At 42.6% G+C, this 26,001-nt stretch overlaps 1 pseudogene; it reads left to right on the top strand.

Moving 5' to 3' along the window:
* Positions 1–8,356: 8,356 nt before the first annotated feature.
* Positions 8,357–25,316, top strand: LOC140853851 (UDP-galactose/UDP-glucose transporter 5B-like; annotated as a pseudogene).
* Positions 25,317–26,001: the final 685 nt, after the last annotated feature.

The raw sequence follows: 26,001 nt of genomic DNA, 5'->3' as shown, positions 1-26,001 counted from the left end.
CCGTTTCTTTCTTTCTTTCTTCCCCTTTCTTCTCTTCTTTTTTTTTTTTTTTTGACTCTTGATTGATTGGTTTGCTTCTTTTTCTTCTTTCCTTTTCTCTCTCTCTTTTTCTCTTTTCTTCTTTTTTTTTTTTTTAGGAATGGACGCCGAAGCAGCGTGAATGCTTGCTAGGGGCCTTAGGGCCCACAAGAGAAAGGGTGCCGCGACCTCCGGATCGACGAAGAGGGCCAGGGCGGAGGAGTCGAGCTTAGCTGCACCCGTCCAGACGGCCCCGGCCATCGATATTCCATCGGATGCCGAGCCAACGGCCCCCCGGGCCTCCTCGAGGAGTCCGCCGACTGGGGCCCCCATTTCGGGGGTCCGCTCCACGGAGGCGCCCATAGCCGAGAGGAAAAGAAGAAAATCGGTGGCCCGCAGGGCGAGTAGCCGCCGAACTGCTGTGGACGAGTCCCTCTGCTCCGAAGAGGGGTCGGAGAATCCCTTCAATGATAGGGACTTGATCAGGCGGCTGATCGACGGCTGCATTCTGCCTGACGTCGTTGAGAAGATCGACCGCGCCGATCCTGAGCAGCGAGCCTGGGACTCTTTGGGGTCCTTCCTTGAGGTAAGTGAATCTTCATTTACATGACTATTCGGCCTTTGTTCTAATTTCCTAGCCGCCCTTGCAGATTGGGCACCAGCTCCTCGCCTATATCGAGGCGGTGAGCCGTGCGAGGAGGGACATCCTCCAGGTGGAGGAACGCTGTCAGGCCGAGGTTGCTCGCCTCCAAGCAAAGACGGCCGAAGTAGTCGCCCTCCAGGAGGCCCTGGAAAGAGAGAAACGAGCCCGGGAGGAGGAGAGGCAGACCTTGGAGGAATCGACGAGAAAGGCGGAGGCCGAGGTCGCCAACTTGGTCGAGCAAATTTCGGTCTTGGTCTCGGAGGCCAGAGCCCTTGCGGTAGATGAATTCAAGGCCTCCGCGGAGATGAGGGACCTGAAGGTCCAATTTGGCCAGGAAGCGTTCATAAAGGGGTTCGAGCTCTGCCAAGAGAAGGTGGCCAGAAAATTTCCAGAGCTCGACCTCAGCTTCCTAGACGAGGAGTCTAAAGACGAGACCGGTCCCTCGCCAGCCGCCACTGCTGTCGCAGCCCCTTTGCCGGGGACGCCGAGTTCTCCAACTCCCGCCTCCGAGGTCTGAGACCTCCGATCTTGTACCTTTATTTTATCGTAATTTTTCTTTTCTGTTTGTCTTCAAAAATCATCCAATCAATAAAGTTGAATTTCTTGTTGCGGACGGCTTCTCCTCCCCCCCTCCTTCTCTCTGTTCTTCCTCCTGCAATGAGTCGTGCTTTGACGCTTTTGCCTTCCGATGGCAGTGTCCTGCAAAAGCACTCCCCCTGCCCCTGGGGGTCCCGCTGAAATCGACGATCCAGCGGCTGAAGAAGGAAGTCCTTCACCTGACAAAGAAGTTAAAGAAGATGGAAGGCGAGCTCCGCAGATTGAGAGAAGATCATTCTGAAGCCACCGCTGAGGCCACCCACTTTCAGAATCTCCACGTGAAGGGGATCATGGAGTATAGCCGGAGGAAGACGGACTTCGCGAAGGAACTCGAGGAATGCAAGAAGAGCGCCAGCGACCGAATTTGGGCCCAGGCCGCCAGGATCAGCACCCTCAAGGTGGAACTGTCAGCTGCGAAGGGGAAGATCGGCCAGCTGGAAGGAAATTCATCCCGGCTCTTGGCCCGGGTCGACGGTGACCAAGAGTGGTCGAAGAAGGTCTCCGACCTTCAGCAGCAGCTTCAGGACGCCGAGGTGAGCCACGACGTGCATCGGGCTAGCTGGCGCAGGCAGGTGGAAGAATATAAAGGGAGGTTCAGGGCGGCGGCCGACGAAGTCGTCCGTCTCCAGAGGCAGCTGGCTAGCAGGGCACAGCTTACTTCCGCCCGAGATTCTGATGAGCTCCAAGCCCTAAGAGGCACCGTTGAGGAGATTTCTGTCTCTCTCGAGGAAAAGACAGCTGAGCTGCAACAACTGAAGATCCAACTGGCATACGAGCAGCGGGCCGTCGCGAACGCGGAGGCAGAATCCGAGGTCTTGAGGAAGAGGCGTCGAGAGGCGGAGGCCGAGAGCCAGCGACTTCGTCGGGCGCTCTAGGACGCGCTGCAGAAAAGGGAAGAGCTAGAAGAAGAAATTGAGAATCTAAGGCAGTCCTGGTTAAGGGATGGAGTAGATAATTCTAGGTCGGAGGGAGCAGGGCCTCCTTAGAGCTCTTTTCGTCTTTCTATCTTTTCATGTATTTACTTTCCTTTTTGTCGTTTTGCCTTTCTTTCCTTGGCCTTCCGGGCTTTGTAGCGTGTATATCGGAAATGGAATGAAAAGGGCGTTTTGTGTTACCTCATCCGCGCGTTGCACTAAATTGTCGTCCGCCGAATTTTTCTTGTCGTTTGACTTGTCTGATGTAGACGTCGTTGGGGGGTGTCCGGTCGTCGATGCGTTAGCTCACCTTTCTCATCGTACATGGCCGCAAGCCCGAGCTTAGCCGTCCGGCCTCCGCATTACTTCGGGGATGTCATTGTCTTCCTAACCGGTGTCGAAAGTCTTTTTAGAGGCCGGGGGTGTTCGGTAGGAACTCCCCGTTTCAGTTGGGACGAAGTCCTTTAGGTCTTTTGGTGCGGTTCATCCTTCATCTGTTCCCGTCGTAGTTCGTCATCCTTCCTTTTTAATTTTCTCCCTCTTCTCAGAGTGAGGGCCCTCCTCCCGCTTTTCGTGGGGTTGCATAGAAGCGAGGAGGTGCCGCTGAGGGGCTTTTTCCTTTCATTCGATCTTGTTGGGCGGCCGGGTTTCGCCGCCATCAGCCCTTGCTGCAGAAGTCGCGGGTGGAGTCCGGCTCCCATAGGAGTCCGGGTGGGGTCTTCCTTGGCATCGTGTACGGAGCCCGGCTCCCGTAGGAGTCCGGGTAGAGTCTTCCTTGGCGTCGTGGATGGAGCCCGGCTCCCGTAGGAGTCCGGATGGAGTCTTCCTTGGCGTCGTGGACGGAGCCTGGCTCCCGTAGGAGTCCGGGTGGAGTCTTCCTTGGCGTCGTGGACGGAGTCCGGCTCCCGTAGGAGTCCGGGCCTTCCACTTTGCTCGAGCCAGGGCGAGGTTCTCCTCCCGTTCTCGGCTTGGTTGTGGGGGCGCGTTAGGGCGCTGTAAGGCCTCTCCCCCCATCCGATCTAAAAGAATCGGGCTTTTGACTTTACTCATGTCAGGACGAGGTTCTCCTCCTGTTCCTGACATGGCGGTGGGGGCACATTAGGGCATTGTAAGGCCTCTCCCCCCATCCGGTCTAAAAGAACCGGGCCTTTGACTTTGCTCATGTCAGGATGAGGTTCTCCTCCTGTTCCTGACATGGCTGTGGGGGCACATTAGGGTGTTGTAAGGCCTCTCCCCCCATCCGGTCTAAAAGAATCGGGCCTTTGACTTTGCTCATATCAGGACGAGGTTCTCCTCCTGTTCCTGATATGGCTGTGGGGGCGCATTAGGGCATTGTAAGGTCTCTCTCCCCATCCGGTCTAAAAGAATCGGGCCTTTGACTTTGCTCTTGTCAGGACGAGGTTCTCCTCCTGTTCCTGACATGGCTGTGGGGGCACATTAGGGCGTTGTAAGGCCTCTCCCCCAATCCGATTTCGAGATAGTCGGACTTTCATTTTAGGTATGTTAGGACGGGGTTATCCCCCGTTCCTAACATAACTTTGTTTCAAGCGTTTGGAGGGGTCATATCCAGTCGTAACAAATCCACGCCAGATGGGAAGAGTACGTCAAGTAGAAAGAAATTTAGATTCAAGGTGAAATCGTAAGTGATACATTTACAGATTTTTTGAGTTTCACGATCGCGGGTGGTCCGCTCCTCCTTGTGGCCCTCCGGTGATGGAGTCGATGGTCCCGATGAGAGGCCGGTCCCCGGGTTGCTCCTCCCTTCTTGGCGGTTCAGGCTGCGGAAGGGCCCTTGGCCGATCTCCTCTACCCTCAGGCCTGCGTCGGATGAACCTGTCGAGTCGACCTCGCCGAATGAGCTCCTCGATCTCGTCCCGGAGCTGGATGCATTCCTCTGTGTCGTGGCCGTGGTCGCGGTGTTAGAGGCAGAACTTATTGGGGTTGCGCTTCCCGGGATGTGTGCGCATCCTCTCCGGCCTAGGGAGCTGCTCCCTGACCTCCATCAGTACCTGGGCCTTCGAGGCGTTGAGGGGGGCGTAGTTGCGGAATCTTCCTGATGGGGAACCCCGCCGAACCCCACGATCCAGGCTTCTCTGCCCGCGCGCCCGGGGTGGAGTATGGGCGCGCTTATGCCCAGGAGGGGATCGAGAACGCAACCGGGCTTCCTTTGGCCTTTTTTCAATTGCGGGCTTACTAGAGTCTCCCGCTTGCTGCTCCCTCGCCGTCTCTTCATCCTTCATTTTGAAGGCTTCTTCCGCTCGGGCGTATCCTTCGGCCCGGGCCAGCAAATCAGCAAAATTCCTGGGATACTTCTTCTCCAGGGAGAACAAAAGATCATTCTTCTGAAGGCCACCCTTCAGGGCGACCATTGCGACTGATTGGTCCAAGTTTCGGACCTCCAACACCGCGATGTTGAAGCGATTGATGTAGGCCCGAATGAACTCCCCTTCCCTCTGCTTGATGTTGATGAGGGACTCCGAACCCTTCCGGGGACGTCGGCTGCTGACAAAATGGGCCACAAATTGGTGGTTCATTTGATCGAAGAAAAAGATGGTACCCGATTTCAAAGTCGAGTACCAGTTCCTTACCGCTCCCTTCAAGGTGGACGGGAATGCCCGGCATAGAATGGCATCAGGAGCACCGTGAAGCAGCATCATCATCCGGAAGGCCTCCAGATGATCAACCGGGTCCGAAGTCCCGTCGTAGCTTTCGAACTGGGGAAGCTTGAAGTTTGGCGGGATCGGTTCCTGCATGATCATTTGGGAGAAGAGAGGGTCAGTACAAATATCCTCACCATAAGCGGGAGGCGCATGGCGGAGTTCTTCGATCCGCCGGTTCATCTCCTGGAGCCTCCGGTCCAGAAAATCCTCTCGACTTCGAGTCTCAAGGGTCCTCTGGCAGAATGGGGGCAGGGATCTTCCAGGGGTGGAGTCGTGGTCTGATTGAGGGCTCTCTACCCTCGGGTTCGTTTTCCCAGGAAGGACGAGGCGGCTGGCCCAGGTGGCCCATTTCGTCGTCGGATTCTGGTGTTCCGGGGACGCCCTTTCCGAGCGTACCGATGCCTGCGGCTGCTGCTGCTGCATAGCTTGCACAGCTTCGGTGAGGCCTCTGACCTGCTGCGCCAGCAGGTCAAACTGCTCCGCGCCGACCGCCGCCACCGAAGGAGGAGGAGGTTGAGAAACAGGAGGGGAGGCCGGAGTCTGAGATCTGGCCGCGGAGGCCGTGGACCGTCGCGTGGACGCCTTGCGAGGAGGCATCAAGTATGGATCCCGTGGGGGAACAAGGAGTGGGTGTCGGAGGAGACGATCGGGGGCGGCTCTGTTGAACGCTCATTCAAGAACAAGGGTACTGCGAAGACACAGGTCTTTCCTCTAGCGCCAATCCTGTTGGTGCAAAAATTCGCTTGCGTCGGAGAAGCTGGAGTCGAGGAAGTCGCGGTCACCGCCGGGACCTACAAAGGAAGTCTAAACCGGAGGTGGGGTTGCTCCGACAAGACCCTCCGATGCTCAAGTCAGTTCTCTGCCTCAACAAGAATGGAGTGCTCGAACAGAGAATTTAGCATAGTTTTTAGATGAGAGATGAGAGCTTATTGAATAACGTATCTGGAGCCCCCTTTTATAGACGGAGGGGGCAGTAGCCTAATAGCGACATCTGTAACCGTCTGGCAGTGAGCTGCCCAGGGTCAGGCGGAGTTTGCTGCGAAGAGTAGTGGAGTGGACCCGTGGCTATCATCGGGGTGTGCCACGTGGAGTCTGTCGCGGGGAGTGGAGCGGCGTCTGTTGTCGCGACTTGCCAGCGGATGAGAGAATCGCGCGGTATCCGTCGCAGGAAGTGGAGCAGGATCGTGGCCGTTATTGTGGCCTGCCAGGGAGTAGTGGAGCTGCGCGAGATCCGTCGTAAGAAGTGGAGCAGTGCTGTGACCGTTACTGCGGCCTGTCAGGGAGTGATGGAGCTGCGCGGAATCCGTCGCAGGAAGTGGAGCAGGATCGTGGCCGTTATTGTGGCCTGCCTGGGAGTGCAGATCCGTCGACTGAAGTTCGGCAGCGGTCGGAGCTGATGACGGAGTCTGGCTCCCGTAGGAGTCCGGGCGGAGTCCTCCTTGCGGTTGGAGTCGTGGGCGGAGTCCGGCTCCCGTGGGAGTCCGGGCGGAGTCCTCTCGGAGTTGAAGTCGCAGGCGGAGCCCGGCTCCCGTAGGAGTCCGGGCGGAGTCCCCTGCAATCAAAATTAGGTGCGAAGTCCGGCTCTCGTAGGAGTCCGGACAGATCTTACCGGCAGTCGAAGTTGGCGATGGAGCCCGGCTCCCGTAGGAGTCCGGGCGGAGTCCCCCTTGAGGTTGGAGTCGTGGGCGGAGTCTGGCTCCCGTGGGAGTCCGGGCGGAGTCCTCTCAGAGTTGAAGTCACGGGCGGAGCCCGGCTCCCGTAGGAGTCCGGATGGAGTCCCCTGCAATCAAAATCAGGTGCGAAGTCCGGCTCCCGTAGGAGTCCGGACGGATCTTACCAGCAGTCGAAGTTGGCGACGGAGCCCGGCTCTCGTGGGAGTCCGAGCGGAGTCCCCCTTGAGGTTGGAGTCGTGGGTGGAGTCCGGCTCCCGTGGGAGTCCGGACGGAGTCCTCTTAGAGTTGAAGTCACGGGCGGAGCCCGGCTCCCGTAGGAGTCCGGACGGAGTCTCCTGCAATCAAAATCAGGTGCGAAGTCCGGCTCCCGTAGGAGTCCGGGCGGAGTCTACTTGCGGTTGAAGTTGTCGGCAGAGTCCGGCTCCCGTAGGAGTCCGGACGAAGTCTGTCTGCAGCCGTTGGAGTCGAGGACGAAGTCCGGCTCCCGTAGGAGTCCGGGCGGAGTCTTCCTGCAATTAAAGTCAAAGGCGAAGTCCGGCTCCCGTAGGAGTCCGGACAAGGCTTACCGGCAGTTGATGTTGAGGACGGAGCCCGGCTCCCGTAGGAGTTCGGGCGGAGTCTACTTGCGGTTGAAGTTGTCGGCGGAGTCCGGCTCCCGTAGGAGTCCGGACGAAGTCTGTCTGCAGCTATTGGAGTCGAGGACGAAGCCCGGCTCCCGTAGGAGTCCGGGCGGAGTCTTCCTGCAATTAAAGTCAAAGGCGAAGTCCGGCTCCCGTAGGAGTCCGGACAAGGCTTACCGGCAGTTGATGTTGAGGACGGAGCCCGGCTCCCGTAGGAGTTCGGGCGGAGTCTACTTGCGGTTGAAGTTGTCGGCGGAGTCTGGCTCCCGTAGGAGTCTGGTCGGAGTCCTCCTGGAGTTGATGTTGAGGACGGAGCCCGATTCCCGTAGGAGTCCGGGCGGAGTCCTCCTGGAGCTGATTCTGCTGAGGACTTCGGCTGTGGGTATTTTATACCCAACAGAGATTTATCTCCAATTCTCTATATAATATACATTTTCAATCAGTATACTAAATTTTTTGATAAATTTTTATATTTAAAATTATATTTCTCGTTCTATATGTGTGAATATTTTTTATAGTACTTCAAAGCCAGAACATAGACAGGTGTCTTCAGATTGAAGCTAAGCGAAATTCTTTGTGCACCGTAGGCGGTATAGAAAATCTGACGTAGAGTGCACCATTTTATCCGATTGATTCACGTAATCACTACTTTTCAATGCGCATTTAATGTCTATAGATCGACTTTTTCGTTTAAAAATTTTGTAAAACAAAAATTTCTCTGTCTTTTAGAAAAATTATGACATTTTATATCCTATGCATAGAATATCATAATTTTTTTTTTAAAAAATAGAAGTATTTTCGTCATTCAAAATTTTTAAATGAAAAAATTGATCAACAAATATTAAATATGTATTAAAAAATAATTAGATAAAAATGTCACTCTTATATTATGATATTCGAGATCATATTATGACATCTTGATCGTAGATTATATTACATTATAGGATGTCATATTTTTTTTTAAAAATAAAAATATTTTTAATATATAAAATTTTAAATAAAAAAATAATTTATAAATATTAAATATATATTAAAAAATAATAACTATGTTGATGAATGGAATGAGACTGCACTCCACGCTCGATTTTCTACACCGCCCGCGGCACGCAAGGAATTTCTCCTGAAGCTAAATGGCCAGGGCCACGGCTGGATGGAGTGCAGCTTGCACGGGGTCCAGTTTGGGATTTGAATATTGGACGGGGTCCCAAATGCAGCTTGCAACCGTTAGAAAATTCTGCCATGTAATTATTCAAGCACGTGGGCATTATTTCTTCGCCGCAGCGACAATTACCACCCCAGCCGGGCTCGACCCCGCTGACGACCTTTTGGTTGTGTTGGTCCCTCCGCTCTCCAACACCGCACGATCGCCGCGACGCCGACCGCCGGCCACGCTTTCCTCTTTCTTCCCCGCCTTCTTCGCCCCCTAAACTATTGCCGAGTCGCCCTTTCCTCTTTCCGCCACGTCCCGCTACAATCTCTCCTCGACCTCCCGATCCCCATTTATCGCGCCCGAAACTCATCTCTCTCCCCCTCGATCGGATCAAGCAAAGCCAAAAAAAAAGCAAAGAAAACCCTCGCCGATCGCTCCCACCTTTCCAGGCTTTCCTCTCCCTCCACGCCTCTTTTCGATTGATCTACCCATTTCTTCCCTAAGGAGAGGGGGCAAAAATCTCTCTTTTGTGAGAATCTCTTGTTCGTTTGGTTGCTTAAGTCCAGCAGTCAATCTTTCTCTCGTTGTTAAGGGTTTGCGGACAGCGAGCGGTCGGGGTTGGATTGGATGGAAGATGGCCGAACCTCCTCTTGTTCTCGCTCCTGTGAAAGAGAACAAGGTGTGGAAATGTGCGTTTGCCGTGGTTGGGATCATGAGCACTCTCGTCATATATGGGGTCCTTCAGGTACCGATATATTGCATATTCTTTGTTATTTTACATGATTTATAGTTCAATTACGAGGATTTTGTCTCGAATTTCGTATCAGGAAAGGTAAGGAGTTGGCCATAGATGCGATTCATATCTAGTACGGTTGGTTCCATACCGATTTCTTTCTTTTTTGTTTTTGTTTTGGTATGTTCTGAAAGAAGCTTTTGTTTTTAATTTTAATATAATATAATTTTTTAAAGCAGTCCTTATACAGGCTAACAGAATTGAATTTCTTTACACAAAAGAACTCGATGGAAGAAATAAATAAATAGCCACCATGGATGCTAAATCGACAGCTTTAGTTTTTTCCTGTTTGTCATATTGTGGTCGCCTGCAGTCGGTCTCAGCTTGGCTGCTGCACCTGCCAACTTAGGTTTTTTACATCTGAAATAATTTGAGAACAATCGCACAAAAGAAAGAAAAAGAAAAAGTTGAGCTTTACTATAAACCTTTTTTCATATCATCCTGCGTAAAGATGTGCTTCAGCACGACCCGGGAGGTACGTCGGGTGGTGCTTTCTAATAGTGGGACCCATAACCCTACTTTGTAGGAGAATGGTGATTCTTTGTACTCTTCATTCCTTCTAACTTAGAAATTTTTTTCTTAGTTAGGTAGTTTAACACCAATAAAAAGAACCCAATTAACATATATTTTTATATTGTGTTTATTGAGAAGATAATTGCTATACATGATGCCATTATTATTATCTAGGCGAGACCAAGGTCCTCTGATAAGTTTTCAAGGTCTATTGTCTTTGTCTTTATCCTGTTTTCAGCAACGAAAGTTATATTAAGTCAATATTTTTTGTTGTTTCAACTTTTATGGTCTGAATCACCAGTTTATGGAGCTAATATGACAATTTGGGTGTTAAATTATTCAGAACAAACTCCAGTAAATAAGAAGCATCTTCGAGATGCCAATTGCTCACTATCCTCCTAGGATCTATTTTCGGGGAATTTTCATGATTTCTTATCTGCTTAGGTTACATTTTAGTCTTCATCGTATAATTTCGGTGCAATTTATAGTTTGTATTAGGGGTGGCAAAACGGGTTGACAGGCATAAACAGGTTGACCCATTTACGACCCAACCCATATAACATAAATTCGAATCCGGCACGTTTATTAAATGGGTTAAGATTCACAACCCGTACATGAATAACTTTTTAAGCGGGTTACTCGTGTAACCCGTTTATGAAATAATTAACAAATCTAATATACATATGTATATATGTATACATTGAGAAGCCTCCATTTGACATGTGGCCATCTTAATATATGTTTCCTTTGACACGTGGTCCTTTTCTCGGAGGCTGAAAGAGAAAAAGATACGATCGAAGTGGAGGATCAAACTCCCCGACCTCGAAGTCGTCCCTCACAGCCCCATTCTCATCCACAATTTCAAACCTCTCCAGCAGCGGTGGCGGCGCAGGAGGACTCGAAGTTGTTCCTCATAGCCCCGTTCTCACGATCTTGAACCTCTTTGGCAGCGGTGGTGGCATAGGAGGAGGAGGAGGCGGGGGAGCAGGGGGCCAAGAGTAGCAGCCGAAGGCGTGTGAGATGGGGTGGTCTGAGCAACAGAGATGAGAGCGGCGAGGTCGACAATGAAGCTAGCATATAACCAATTTGAAGCCACCAAGGGCCAGTGGAGACCTGACCCATAAGAAATTCCCCAGCCCCATCCAAAAAAAAGAAAAAGAACACTACCTGGAAGGTGTGAGCAGAGAGCTACCATCCATGGCGCCTCACCATAACTGCACCCAAGGCGTTCTCTTTGGATCCCTCGCAACAGAGCATTAAAAGGGGAGAAAACCCAATGGAGAGAGAGAGAGAGAGAGAGAGAGAGAGAGAGAGAGAGAGGGAGCTTGCTTGAGAGGCCCCACGAAGGGCAGTGGGGTTTCTTTCTTTCATTTGGGTGAAATGGTTCTGGTGGACGAGGAAAGGGGAAAAAGAACAAAGGAAAAAAACTCCACACTCAAGCCTCAGGGGAAGACGAGAGAGCTTTGGATTGGGTTGGGTTTGTTTGGTTTCTTTTTCTTCTCTTCTTTCTCTCTGCTTTTCTACTCTCCTTTGGAAAGGAGACTTGGGTGCAATTTCATGTCTCCTTCCACATGTGACATGTTTGTTGTGCGAGGCTATGAGTTATATTTATCTTGGATTGCCCAGGCATTAATGCCTACACATGGTGGAAGGAGGGTGACAAGGAACTTATTGAATTCTAACTAAGGGCTTAATTGCTCTTGTGACTTTTGATTTGCTTAATTAGGATTTATATATTGACTGTTAATGAGCAGGAAAAAAATGGAAGCTGTCAAATTGGATTCATGATGGAAACCTCATGATTTGGATTAAAGTCCTTCTTTACTAATGCTTTGGATTCAAATGAGCCTAGTTGATAGCTTGAATAAATCATGTATCAGATAAAAGTTAGGGTGTCACTCAATTGATTTTTGGACTTATGACTCAACTGAGTTATGAAAAGTTTGGCAAGGCTCAAATGAGATTTGCTTATCTTTTTTTCAATGTGACCAAAGCCCACTTCATTTTTTGAGGTGCTAATTTTAATTTTTGACTCTATTTAATTGAGTCATGGCAGCTTGGCTACATCATGAGTTAAACCTTGCATTATATAAGTGCTTAGATTTTGTGTTGGTTCTTATATGCAAGAGTTTAAAAAAATATAAACATAAATATGATGGATTCACCTTCATAAATTATTTGAAATTTTGTATATTGATATATTTTTTGTCCATTCCGAGCAGACAGACAACATTATGGAATCAAGATTGTTGAATTTTTACAAGATTTATCTGATAACTTATAATGCATGATATATACAAAAAAATAAATTTTTTAATTTTTTTAATATATACATAAATATATAATAAAATAGATAAATAATAAAAAAAATCTCATCCCATGCATCGCATGGGGTTCTAAGCTAGTTGATGTATAAATCTTGAAAAAAAATAAAATCCAGAAAGAAACCAAACAAGACCCAACAAAAACCCACAATAGTGGTGATACAAACAAACCTACTAAAAATATATATAAAAACTAGCATCAATCATGAATGAAAACTATTTCAATGTAAGAGTAATTAAACCATACCACAAACGTATCCATACTTAAATTTCACAAATCAACAAAGTTTTAACACCAAATCAATCTAACGAAATATAGGGAACACATCCTATACAAACACCTATAAACAAAGATGACTTTTACATTATATCAAGTATAAATATAATAAATATTAAACCACAACAACTCTGAAAAAAATAACAACAAATTTAAGAAAATTGCTAGAAGAGTAAGCGTAAAATAGTTATTTACTTAGGTGTGCAGTACCTTAAATTTATAGCTATTATTATTAGTTATAGTTTTATTTTTTTCTTACCTCCGTTGTTAATGTTAGGATGGTAAATGGGAGTGGCAATTGGCAAAGCCACAAAGGTCACACTTGTTCCGCTTGGCAGGAGAGAGAGAGACTACAAAGAAACTGAGAATATAAGAGGCAGAGAGTGGGGTGCGGCTGTGAATCTTTGGGGTAGGGGGTTAGATTGAGATTAGGTGTTGTTAGGGTTTAGAATTGTTATGGACTTGACAAAAATAATCTTACTTTTCAATAAATTTACAAAAACATTAAACTGGTTATACGGGTCGTATTTGGGTTCGCGGGTCAACTCGTGAATGACACGGAATTGTGTGGGTCGTAATCGGGTCGACCTGTTTTCGATCCAACCCACATAAGCCCAACCCGAAACCGCTTAATTCCATGTCGGGTTCATGGGTCGTGCCAAAAATTGCCACCCCTATTTTGTATCTGTTGCCAACACCAAGACTCTAACTGTCTTCTAAATGTCTGAGTCATGTTGGAATGCATTAGACATGCCTATGGCTGGATTCTAACCTACTTCAGTATCACAGTGAGTGTACTTTGATGTTTAATTCAATAGAGGGATGCTATATCTGAGGTTTTAAAAACTATGTTGGTCCTTCAAGCTTGAAATGTGGGTTTCGATACATACAAGTTCTAATGCAGCTAGTTCTTTTTGTAGCTTTCTCTTAGTTGTTCTATAGCCTTAATTAGGAGGTACATAGTGAACCATGTTCTTCCTTTGAAGGCTAACAAGTATTTAGGTTGCTCTTCAGGCTGTAGCTTAACCTAGATATCTTTGCAATGGTTTTGTGCGTTTCCAATCCTATGTTATATTATTTTAGCTAAAACACTTTGCACAACCCAGGTTTTCCTACAGCAAAGTCAACTCTAATAGGTTGTGCAAAATTGCTACCCATTTGTTTTCGCCATTTTCCTGTTGCAAAAAAGCGACAGTGTCCAAATTGTTACATTTACTCTTGATGGACCTTGAGATATGCCACTAATCATGGTGACCTGATCAACAGAGGTGCATGTACATGAAAATGATTGGTTATTACATATGTTTTACAATAGCCAGCCTGATACTCTAATCATTAACAACTTATTACATTTTAATATTTAAGGTTTTTTTTCAGCATATCTTAAATCGACACTAAAGGGCCATTATCCAGTTAGCTCCTGGCAATCCGGGGTCCTGGGAGGGGTGGCATTTTTTTTGCACAGAATGGCTGCCCCAAGACTTGAGCCAGCGCCATTGCGCTTGTTAGCCCAAGCCATTTACCAACCAAGCAATGGTGCCTTAAATTGGCACCTATCATATTATTTTAATTTAAGTTATGTAGCTCTGCTTGAAGGCTTTCCAAATCATTCATCTTAACTTTTTGATATTCTTCAAGTGTGTCTTATTTTAAGAGTCTGCTATTCGATAATGCATTAATTTTTTTGTTCCTTGCAGTTTTGGCTAAGCCTCCTAATCATTGTTTAAAGCTGGCAATTTATTGGATAGCATGCCTTTTGCTCACTTTAAATTATTTTCTCATGCAGGAAAAGATCATGAGAGTTCCATATGGCGAAGACAAAGAGTACTTTAAATACTCACTGTTTCTTGTTTTTTGCAACCGTATTACAACATCTGCAGTATCTGGAGCAATATTACTGGTAAATTAGCTAAATAATTTGTTTCTAAGGATGTGTAGGTGAAGATGGATTGCTGATTTCTTTTGTCTTTATTCAGGCAAGTAAGAAATCCTTGGATCCTGCTGCTCCACTGTATAAATACTGTGGAGTATCAATATCTAACATACTGACCACAACATGTCAGTATGAGGTAAGCATATTTTATTTGGTGCCCTTGATGGTTAATTTCTTTATTCTAAGAATAAAGTCACATGAGCTCTTTTCAGTCTGAAATTCAGTATTTTTGGTTCTCCACTGAAACTTGGGCTTTAATGAAATTCCCCGTATGCAATGACATGAAAATTGATTTTGTTTCAGGCCCTGAAATATGTAAGCTTTCCAGTTCAGACACTTGCTAAATGTGCAAAAATGATACCTGTAATGGTAAGTCACCTCTTTTTGATATTAGAAATGGTGACTATGAAACACATATCCAATTTCATGTATCCTGTGTACTTGACATAGCTTATATTTATTCTAACCCACCTTTTTTTGCCTTCTTTTTGGCTCACTGGATAGAAGGTGAATGCATAATTATCCCCATTCCAGATTGCATTTGATGAACTTGTATCTGATAAAAGTGGTTGGTTATATTTGGAAGATTTATTTTAGGATAAAGTTGCATTTTTTTCAAACATATATAACAAGACTGAATCTATAGCTTGTAACATCATGACTTAATAAATATTTATTTCCTAAAGAATATGTGTGCATCTTTGTATCTTTATCCTTGTCACTTTATGGTTACAATCATTTGATTCTAGGTTTATAAACATATCTAATCAACAGGAAGTTTTTTTTTTTTTTTTGTCTTTATATTAGTTATGGCATAATTGTGATATTTAGTGGGTTTTCTAATTTGCTTTTTTAACTTGAGATAATTACTTTACTCTCCATGATGCTTGAGGTTTACCTCTAATTACAATTACTGTATAAGCTACAACTTTTTCTATTTAGAGCATCTATGCATTTCAGAGATAATAATTTTTCTCTCCATGATTGTTGATGGATACTCCTACTTACAATTATTATATAAGCTACAAGTTTTCTATCTTTTGTTCTGGAACATGTTGCATTTTGGATATTTGTGTTCATTACTTTATGCATTTTCTGATTTTTTTTTTAATTGATAAACAAGGAAATTTTCATGCAAATATATAAAATTTCTCTATTTTCAATTTATATTTCATATTATCATATTATTAATGTGTTTTCTTCAATTTTAACATGAAGATGTAACTTCTCTAGCTTTGGCCCCTTTTTTTTCTCCAGAAAAAAAAGAAGAAGCTTGAAGCTCACATGCTTCTCTCGGTTGCAATGAGAGGTGCCCAGAAACTGAAATTTGGAGTTAACATTTATTATATGGATTCCATGAAGACATGCATCCACATAGTGGACAATTTTATTTTTCTTTTGATACTCTCAGCGATACAATTCATCATCTTCTTTGTCATCTTTTTGGTTGCTATATGATAGTTTTTCAAAAGCAGTTGATAGGTTCCTTGTTCCATTCCTTTTTAATTTCTAATTTTTATTCTTGAAGAGTTCTGGAAGGTAGACATATTGTTGTATAATTATTGTAATGGACTTTCAAGTTTGATCTAAATCATAAATTAGTTATTTCAGAATGATTGAACTTCTACTTGTGGTGGTCTGCAATAAAAGTTCGTCTTAATTCCATGTTTCTTTACACTTGTCACAAAGTAACTCATTCTTTTTATTAAGAGGAAACATGGTGCACTTTTTTGTGGATAATTGTGTTGCTTATGACACGAGGAAAAATACGTCAAAAATTTGAAATATGAAAACATGTCATGTATGGAGTGGATATCCAATCTTGGGTTTCTGGTTGATCATGACCCCACTTTGAGACTTATAGGGAAATGTTCTAAGATGGAAATAATGCACATAAGTTTTTTGGGTTGTGCAATAATGATGTTTTAAGCATATAATATGAATACAGAAAATGTAAATGCCTAGAACTAAGAAAGGTGGTGTCGCATGTGTTCTTTGCAGGAAGTTTCATTTTTGGAGAATTGAGGATAAATTGACCAACCATCTGAAATGATCTGGGTATCCTAAACTAGACTTTGAGGAATCCTTCATAAGACCCTTGGTTTTTGTGGGTTAAAAAAGAGAAAAGGAGGGCCCATAATGACATAATGTAGATAGAAGTGAGAAATAAATAATGAAGTTGGCATTTTTATTGGACGTATCTTTTGATAGAACAAATGGTAAAGAGTAATTATTAAAGCCAAACCCAACTAATTTGGGTGAGATTTCTTGGTTAAGGTCTTTATGGAACTAAATTCTAAATTTATATTTTCAAAAACTGGAGGCTTAAAGCATGGTGTATGGGCTGCCATTTAGGTGGGGAGCAATCTTTATAGAACAAAGCTTAATCTTCAACTTCTTATATCATTCTAGAAAGAACTTTATATGCCAACAGAAGGAAGGTCATGAAAGGAGGAAAACACGTCATCAAGTTTCAACTTGCGAAAGGCAGATAGCAAACTTACATATAAGCCTTTTGATGATATCAACGCTTCTTTCAGTCCTCATGGGCTATATTTTACAGTCAAATGACAGCGGCTACAGGATTGGAATATGGAATCCATGGAAACATTGGCTTAGTGTCTGGCAGGACAGATCCGCAGAAAGAGGGTTATATGGCAAAAATGAGAGGAATTTAAATCCTCAAAGTTTAGTAGATATTTTAGGCAAAAAGATGTATCCAAATTGCTATCCTTTGGGAATTTTACGAAATTAAAGATGAGATCTGGTGGAATGATCTGTTAAAAATAGCACCTGGATGTGTGTTTCTTTTTTTCTTTTTCCTTTTTTTGGGTGGATGGGGGGATGAAAAGGTTGAGTGACTTAGAAGAATAAAAGCTTGAGTGTGCATGGCTGTCATTGGAAGATGAAAGAGGGAACTGGACCTTAATCTGCAAGAGGAAGGAAGAGGCAGCCCAACTTAAATATTTTCTGGATCTAGCCTGTCTCTACTTCCAGTGGTATTTCTTTCTCAAGGGGGGCTGTGTAACATCTATCTCAAAATATTGTTGCTCAGAAACAGACAGATCACATGCATGATAATCTTTAAATCTCAAAAATAAAAGCAGAAACTTTATCATGTCTTCTGACTGATTGATTTATTCTCTAACCTCACTGAACAAAAGGCTCTAGTGGTTAACAAATTTTCTGTGGACTCGTCTATTAAGGGGTAACAAAAGGTCCATATCTCCTAATTTTTGGCCTATTTAGGGCCTGTGATAGGTCTTTTGAGCAATTTAGATTCTTTGCTTCTCCTGCTAGCAAATTAAATCATTGGTGTGTGTGTGTGTGTGTGTGTGTGTGTAGTTTTCTATTTATGTAAATCATTGATCTTACATATGATAGCTTTGCAGATTCATTGTGAAATGGGGTCGATAAATTATTTACCCGTTGATATATAAAATAGAGAAGTTCACCAGGATGTACAATTGTACATTATTGATCTTCTATTGCTGTTGGTTCATATATAGGGCCAGATCTTTTTAGATTAAAGTATTTTTTTACATGCATTTTATGAGACAAATTCTAAGCCATAGTCATGGTCCAAGATCCTGGTTTATGCAACGAAGTTGGACTTGTAGCTCTCTCCATATTTGACTTTTTGCTAGCATAACAATCATAAAGTGTTATTTGCACCTCCATCACACTTGAGACATTCCTCTCACTCTAACCATGGTTTTATTTTATATCATAATGGATATAGAATGATTTGCTTAGGTTTTCTCATGTTCTTCTAGTGACAATTTAGACTAAAATGATAAATCATCCTACAAATAAAAAAAAAACTAAGAAACTCGAACCATTTTTTTCAAATCTAGGTTTACAGTAAATGCATCAACTAAATCTCTTTTTGTAGGCTTATTTTTGTACCTTTGGTGTGTAATTGTGTATCACAGTCAAGTACCTTCATTCTGACGAATCTTTTATTTCTCATTCAGGTTTGGAGTACACTTATAATGCAGAGGAGATATAATGGGAAAGACTATTTGTTTGCTGTTCTGGTTACAGCTGGCTGTACATTATTCATTCTATATCCGGTAATTAGTGAGCTAAAAAATTAAAAAAATATTTGAATCTAATTCTAATTTGTACAGGTCACTTGTAATTGCTTAGTTCATAAATTGGTGATGTCCGCTCATGTGCATTCTTTAGTGTTTTTCTTTCTATTCAAATGCTCTTCAAAATCTCTATCCAAAAAGATTGGCACTTGGGCAAACAAATGATAGAGCTAAGGTATATAATTGACACATTGTCCGGGTTTGGACAAAACATAGTAGCCATTGAGGAAGGAAAGTGTCAGTATGAACAAATTACTGCCAAGAGAGATAGGAATTAGCAGCATCAAATTTATGTTTCACATAGGAATATACAAAATAAATAAAAGAAAAGTAAAAAGAAACAGCTAAGTCAAGTGTTGAGTGTAGTTATAGAAAGAATCTTAAGTCTCCATATCTTGTGGGTTCAGACAATAGTTTGCTTTTGCCATTATTTCATTATGACTTGCTGTGGATCAACTGAGTCTTGATACTTCTTGATGATTGAAAAAATTATCTTGGAATTGTAATTATGGTTGGTTTGACTAGATTAGTCTGATTTATTACAGAACTTGAATCATCAAGGGATGTTTTCTACAAGGTTCTAAACAAGAGCTTAAAATCAATAAATCATAAACTAAGGGTTGCAAGATTATGGATGAGGAGTCAAACTAAAAAAAAATAACCCCCAGAGTACATTTATTTGATGCCTAGACTTTTCAGTGAGAGGTCTTTATACTGCAGAAAATTTCTCTAGGCAGTTTGAACACAGACCGGAATGAATCCGACTGAGGTTATTATGAATTATAATCAGTATTTTGCCAGGTGTCTAACTATTCTCAAGTGCTGGACATGGCAAAAAATTTTTATGGATGGTTGAACACGGACTGGAAAGAATCCCACTGAGGTTATTATGAATTATAGTCAGTATTTTGCCAAGTGATGAAGTATTCTCAAGTGCTGGACATGGCAGCCTCAATAAATCTAGGCATGGAACATGGTATTGATGCTAGAAGCCATTTTTTGATATTTATCCAGAAAAGAGAGAATGAGAAAAGGGAAGGAGAGAGAAATATATGTTGTCTCACAAACAAAATAATGGAAGAAACATGAATTTGCAAGTTGCTCAAATTAGCCTTGGGTACTTTTGAATGACTTTAGATCTGTCAAGAATTAGTGTTTGCCGAACCATCCCGAACCGGATGGTTCAAGGCATTCCAAACTGTACTGACGGCAAACTGAGATAGTTCGGTTAGACAAATCAAAACACCGGAGGAGGGAGAGGGAAAGAGAGGAAGAGAGAGAGAGAGGAGGGGAGGGAAAGAGGGAACAACGCTGCTGGAGGCTGGCGATGGTCCATTGAGGATGTCGGAGGGTCACGGAGGCCTCCACGACTCGGTGTCGTCTGATAGGATATTTAATTGAGAGAGAAAGAAAGAGAGAGAGAGTGACGATATCGGAGGGAGGTGCAGTCGACGAGAGGCTGTTGGAGGGCGTCGGATGGCTACTATGGCCATCGGGCGACAAAAAATGTACGAACGGAGCCACGGCCATGGAATAAGGGTGACCGTCCTTGCTCAGTCATCGTGTTTTTTTTTTTAAATGATGATGAATAGTGAAGAGATAATGGATTTGCCGGTTTCATTGTTTGAGGATTTTTCTAAAAAAATTTTAGCAATAGTGTGGCTGGCAATGGGTGTGCTGGCTTCACTCAAACCCGTTGGCAGTCTCACTATAGTCAGAATTTTTTTTAAAAAAAATCCTGTGAAACAAGGATGATCACCTCTATTTCACGCCCATGGTGTTGCAGGCCGCGATTGCGCTGTTCGGCGGCCATGACGGCCAGTCGGAGGCCCTCCGACGGCTTTCCTTTCCTCCTTTTCTTTTCCTCTCCCTCTCTCTCTATCTCTCTCTCTCTCGATCGAGAATTGACGAAGGAAGCAGAGACCTTAGCGACCCTCTGAGTGTGCCCACAGCCCACTTGTGACCACCGTCGGCATCTCCTGCAGCCACCCTCTCCCTCTCCCTCCCCTCTTTCTCTCTTTTCCTCCTTGCCAGTTCCCTTCTTCTTGTTGGCGTCAATCAGAAGTAGTTGCAGTAGTTATAGCTGCAAGCAATTAAGCACTGAGTTCTCCAACAATTTCTTAAAGCATCTCATCTAAGCAATTCTGCAACCGACTTTGCTGATGACACAGCATGTCATACATCATGTTAATATTGATAAATTTGATTTGTCATTTGTTATGAAAGAAAGTTATCTCATATTGATGATGTATCCAAAGAAAATGGCTTTTAAGCGCACCAACTCTAATATTGTATTATCTTGAAAATTTCTAGTTCTTCTTAGGACAATGATGACAAAAAGTAGATCTTGTTTATATCATTCTTCAATAATTATGCTGTCATGCTATGTTTGATACTGCACAGCCAGCCAAGTTTAAGATTCCAATTACCATGGTTGAGAAGTTTCACAAATCTTGTTACTTCGAGTGTGAATTTTCAGTTTTGTAGGATCATTTGGATCTACATATATAATTAGTTGAACCAAGATTTTAAATAAATGCGAGTTGTTCAGATCAACAGTAGATAGAAGAATTGTGGGCAGATAATAAACGTGATTCAATGTCAAGAAGGCTGCATCAAGGATGGAGGGATCTTAAACTAAAGTCCCTAAGTTGCATATGCTACATACTATAATAAGAGGTAAACCGATTAGATCCATGAAGCTTCTTCTGCAGAAAAGATAGGCAACATGATAGTCCTAATGTTTTGATCATTTATCATAGGAGGAAAAGTGAACATACTATGAAAAATTTCAGTGATGTCGACTCATGCTCATTCACATTTAGGGTCCAAACTGAATAGAAACCAGGCAATTATGATTTTCTCTTAGGGCACTCGTCACACTGGAATAATTAATGTACTTAAATTCTTTATGCATGTAAAATATAAGTGATCATTGCTTTAAAGCTTTGTAGATTTCCATGTAGTGTTTTAGCATTATTATGCTGACGGTACCTTGGTAAAATTTTCATTAAGTGGGTGATTTGAGCACTCTCATTCTAATATAATTTAGTGCCACATGCTAATGTTACATTTATTCTGATATTGGTGTTTGGCTTAGTAATTGTTTTGTTAGTCTAAAGAAATAAAGAAAAGATCTGTTTATTTTTGCTGTCTGACATATTTTGACTTTGAATTCTCATATGTAGGCATCAATTGACATGAGTCCATACAATACAGGAAGAGAAAGCACTGCTTGGGGAGTTTTGCTTATGATTGGTTATCTTGGGTATATCCTGCTGCTTATTGCTAAATTATTCCCATGTTGAATGATTGCATGACACTGTTTACTCTACTTTTTAAGTGATGTCTTCATGTTTTCCTTAGTCATGAAATATACCTCTCAGATGACAAAACTGAGCATTCATAATATTCTTGTCTATAATGATCATGATGAGTATTTCGATTATTGCTAATGTTATGTACGTTCAAATTTATAGAGAATCATTGCACTGTCAGGATGAAACTTTTTGAAGAAAAACCACCTGTGTTGATTGAAGTAATGTGGTCTTTTCTGTCCAAGATCAATGTCCCCTGATGCTTGATGACATCCTCAAAGCTCCTTTCATGGCACCAGGTCAATGCAAAGGCTAGAATATTTCTTTGCTTGCATTGTGTATACTAGAAATCCATCACAATATTGTACTTATAAGGTCTGTTGTCCAACTTCTCAACCCAAATTCAACATGATACTTGCATGTCAGGTTTGCCTTCCTTGTAGCTGCCTTGTCAAACTTTTTTTGGTTGTGACCAAGATTGACATCCATATTTGTAACTGTTTAGATTTTGATTTACAGAGGTGCATGTTGGTCATGTATGAGATTGTTTAACCTTTTCTTTACATAGTTAAGATATGCATGAGCTAATGGTCGAGGCCCAAGTGTCACCATTTCTTTTCCCAGGCTCACTATCATTTTTGAAGGAACCTCTTTTTGGATTTCATGGTGTTTCATGTTAAACAAGTAACATGTAAAAGATGGATTTTTCTGATCTTAATAGAAGTTGACTTCCATGGTATGTGAGGTTTGCTGAAAGTGTTAGTGGAAGTGAAGTTTCATTTCATATTTTACTTCTCTTGTGCTAGTTCAGTCACCATCACTTCAGAACATCATCCAACTTTCAATAAAAATGTAGTTTTAAATTGTTGTTAATTCTAGTTCTCAATATATGGTTAACACAGACTTGACACCATTTTTTATCATTTTCTCTATCATAAAGTTCTATTTAGCATTGGAAGATTCTCTCATAATATAAGACCATGCAATGGTCCTTGTGCCTTTGGTGAAATTGCATGTATTGTATTGTATTGATCTTTTCATAATATGTTGCAACCAACCTATCATGTATATGAGGATTTGCCACTTTAGAATGTCCAATGTCAAATGTAGTCAGTGGACTTGGTCTCTCTTGACTAGCTGTCTCCTTCAGACGATGTCTTAATTTTGCTGTCATTGTGCATTCATTCATCCGTTGACATCTATACATTGCTCAAACCATTTCATCTTGTTTCTACAAGTTTGCAAATGGTTTTGCAAGCTGTGTTTGCTCTTTTGTGTCTGCAAGATACATCTTCATTTTGTTTATATAATATTTTTAGCTAAAGGTTATTGATTTTACACATGCTTAGCTGTTCATGCTTTTGATATTGTTTTCAGAACATCTTGTTAAATAGATAGGTATATCTGTCCACTTATGTGCTGCTTCATATATTTGCAGATTTGATGGCTTTACGAGCACATTCCAAGACAAACTTTTTAAGGGTTATGACATGGAAATCCATAACCAAATATTCTACACAACAATGTGTTCTTGTCTTTTCAGCTTGACTGGTAACTCCTCGTCCATTCTGGATTGTCTTTTTGATGGTTTAAATTTCCTTCAATGTTTGTTTGCTGATTTTCGAACTGAAATATGGTAGTATGATGCATGTACTGCTATATATGAATAGAAGGTACTAGAGATGATAAATCTTATTTATTTATTAATTTATTTGAAGGGTTGGTGTTGCATTTAATGTTGCATGCAGTATATCTGGTGTAGAAACATGTTGACGATTGAACTTCTATCTGACTACCTTTTTTCATAGACAGACATGTTTGGATTACCCAAGGATCACCTTGGAATTTTGTAAGACAAATTAAGCTTTAATACAGCATTCATATTTTGCTTGAAATGCCCAAGTTGTAAATTAGTGATTGAAGTAATGAAATCAATTAGCTAAACTACGAGATCTTATTTTAGCCTCTGAGAAGAGGCTCTTTTTTTTCTTCTCGTTCTTTCACCATGAAAGCAATGTCAAGTTGCTTTTTTTTTAAATGAGGTGATTCTAGCATTTGCACAAAGGTGTTTCAAAGATTTAATTCTTTATTTATGCCGGCTGCTTTTTGTAATGATTTCAATGGTATCAAATGCCCAAAATTAGGGTTTGTTGCAAGAATCTCTTGCAACTTTTGTTTCTTTTTTCTTCCTTTCTCAAGTCACCTTATAAAATAAAAGTTTCTTGCCTATAGCTTTTGTTTCTTTGAGTTCTGGGTATGTTGCAAGAATTTAAGCCTCTTGCAACTTCATTTTCTCTTTCCCCTCCCTTCTCTGGGCACCTTAATAAAAGAAAATTTCCTTGCTTTGTTTCCTTGTTGGGCCTTTGTTTCTTTAGGTTCCTGCTTTGTCAGCCATTGGTGGTAAAGGGCTACTAATTTTCCTTTTCCTTTATTGAAGATTCTTTTCCTATATCAATCACCGTGTGTGCTTTTTAAAATTTCTTTGCTTGCTAAAATGATTTTTTATTTTGTAAAACAGGACTTCTTGTGCAAGGTCATCTTATGTCTGCAGTAGATTTTATGCTTCGTCATCAAGATTGCTTCTATGATGTTGCAATGCTGTCCACTGTGAGAACCTTTTTTTAGCCTCTCTCTCTCTCTCTCTCTCACACACACACACACACACACACACACAAGCGCACATGGACACATGCACGTATACATGGTTGTCTATTAAACCTCCCACATCATCATTTCCTTCTTTAATTAAAGGAAAGAATCTGCTAAGGTCCTTTGTAAGAAGTAACTAAACTGAAATAATGCTGTGCTATATTTTCTGATCAAGTGCCCATTTTATCGCTGAGATTTATGTTTGCAGGTAGCGACAGCCAGTCAGTTCTTTATTTCTTTTACAATCCGAACGTTTGGGGCTCTACATTTGCTACCATAATGACAACAAGACAGGTATCAGATGGTCCTGGGCTTCTTACACTTTAATCTAACATATGGATCTGTCTAATTGATCTGACAAATTTGTACCCATCATTGGTGCAGTTGGTGAGCATTTTGCTGTCATGTGTTTGGTTTTCTCATCCCCTAAGTTGGATGCAATGGATTGGAGCTGTAAGCATTTCCTTCTTCCTATCAATTGATTTCCATGTCTCATGGTTTTTCGAATTTTAAAAGTGACATCAGCATTTCATCAGGCCATCGTCTTTGGAGCTCTTTACACGAAAAGCTTCTTAAAAGGCAAAGCACAAGCTGGGTAATGGTTTGGATGCAAATTCTGCAACCAACACTTCATGACACTTGAACTTCAAGTGGTTTTCATCTTCGTGGGAAAATCTTTGGTATTTTCATAATTCTCTCGTTTATGGACTTCCTCGTCATGTTTGCTGCCCATTGGCGTTGATAGACAGGATTATGGAGAGATGGAGCCACTATATTAATCTTTTGGTCTACAGGAAGAACTTCAATTTTTGATAGGATGAACTAGGTAGGTGGAAAAAGGGGAGAAGAAGAAAAGGAAGAACTTGCTTACCCAGATACAGTAATGCTTTCAGGTGGAGAAAATAGGACGAAATGGTGGTGTTTACATGTAAGATAGGAATATTTTTGCCCTTTCATTATAAGTAATACATATTATGCATGAAAAAAAATTTATCCAAATGATGTCTGTTTTATTTCATCAAAAATCCGATTTGTGTGATCAAACAATTTATAGAAAACTGTAATGGTTATGCACAACGTTTTCTAATGTAAACATGCCGCCCTCTTTGACGGCGCATTGCATATTGACAACTCAGAAGGAACACTGCCCAAATGCGTTGACTGTGATTTAAGAGCTGAAATAATTGAAACCTCTGGATGACTATTTGCAATCAATAGCAGCAACGTACGCTCCTTTATATACATATATAAATATCATGCGCAACATTTCTGGTGTTGATGGTACCACCTTCATCGTCGTTCATTAGGGCGAGTGAATCAGGCAGCTCAGAAGATGAACACAGAGGGATTGGATGATCCAGATGGTGAAGTCGGAGATCAGTTAGACGCCATTATTGAAGGCTCATAGGTAAAGATCTCTATAGAAAACCAACAAAACGTTCATTACGGATTAGAAGTACCGGTACAGATAAATTGGGGGCAGTGTTTGGATTGGCGTCCAAGCGTAGATTTGCCCTGTGGGTTTATCAATGGTGATGACGGTCCTCGTAGCATTGTTTCCCGTGGTTTAGAGACTCTACTTTAGGCTTGATCCCAAAGACTCATGGTACCTGGTCTACAATGTTGCACATCTATGTCTCCATTTAATTTGTAGCAAAACATGGCCGACAAGGCCTGTAAAAATGATAGCGGGCTTAGACTGAACAAAATGGGCACAACGGCCTGACTCGTTTTGGGCCGTGCACATTTATGACTTGCATTGGGCCCGATTGTTTACCAAAAGAAACAAACTTAATCCACGGGTCAAGAGGACATCACTCGGA

This window comes from Elaeis guineensis, chromosome 14, assembly GCF_000442705.2.
Source record: "Elaeis guineensis isolate ETL-2024a chromosome 14, EG11, whole genome shotgun sequence".
NCBI lineage: Eukaryota > Viridiplantae > Streptophyta > Magnoliopsida > Arecales > Arecaceae > Elaeis > Elaeis guineensis.
Note: the sequence above shows the minus strand (reverse complement) of the source record. Positions and strands in the feature narration are given on the sequence as shown.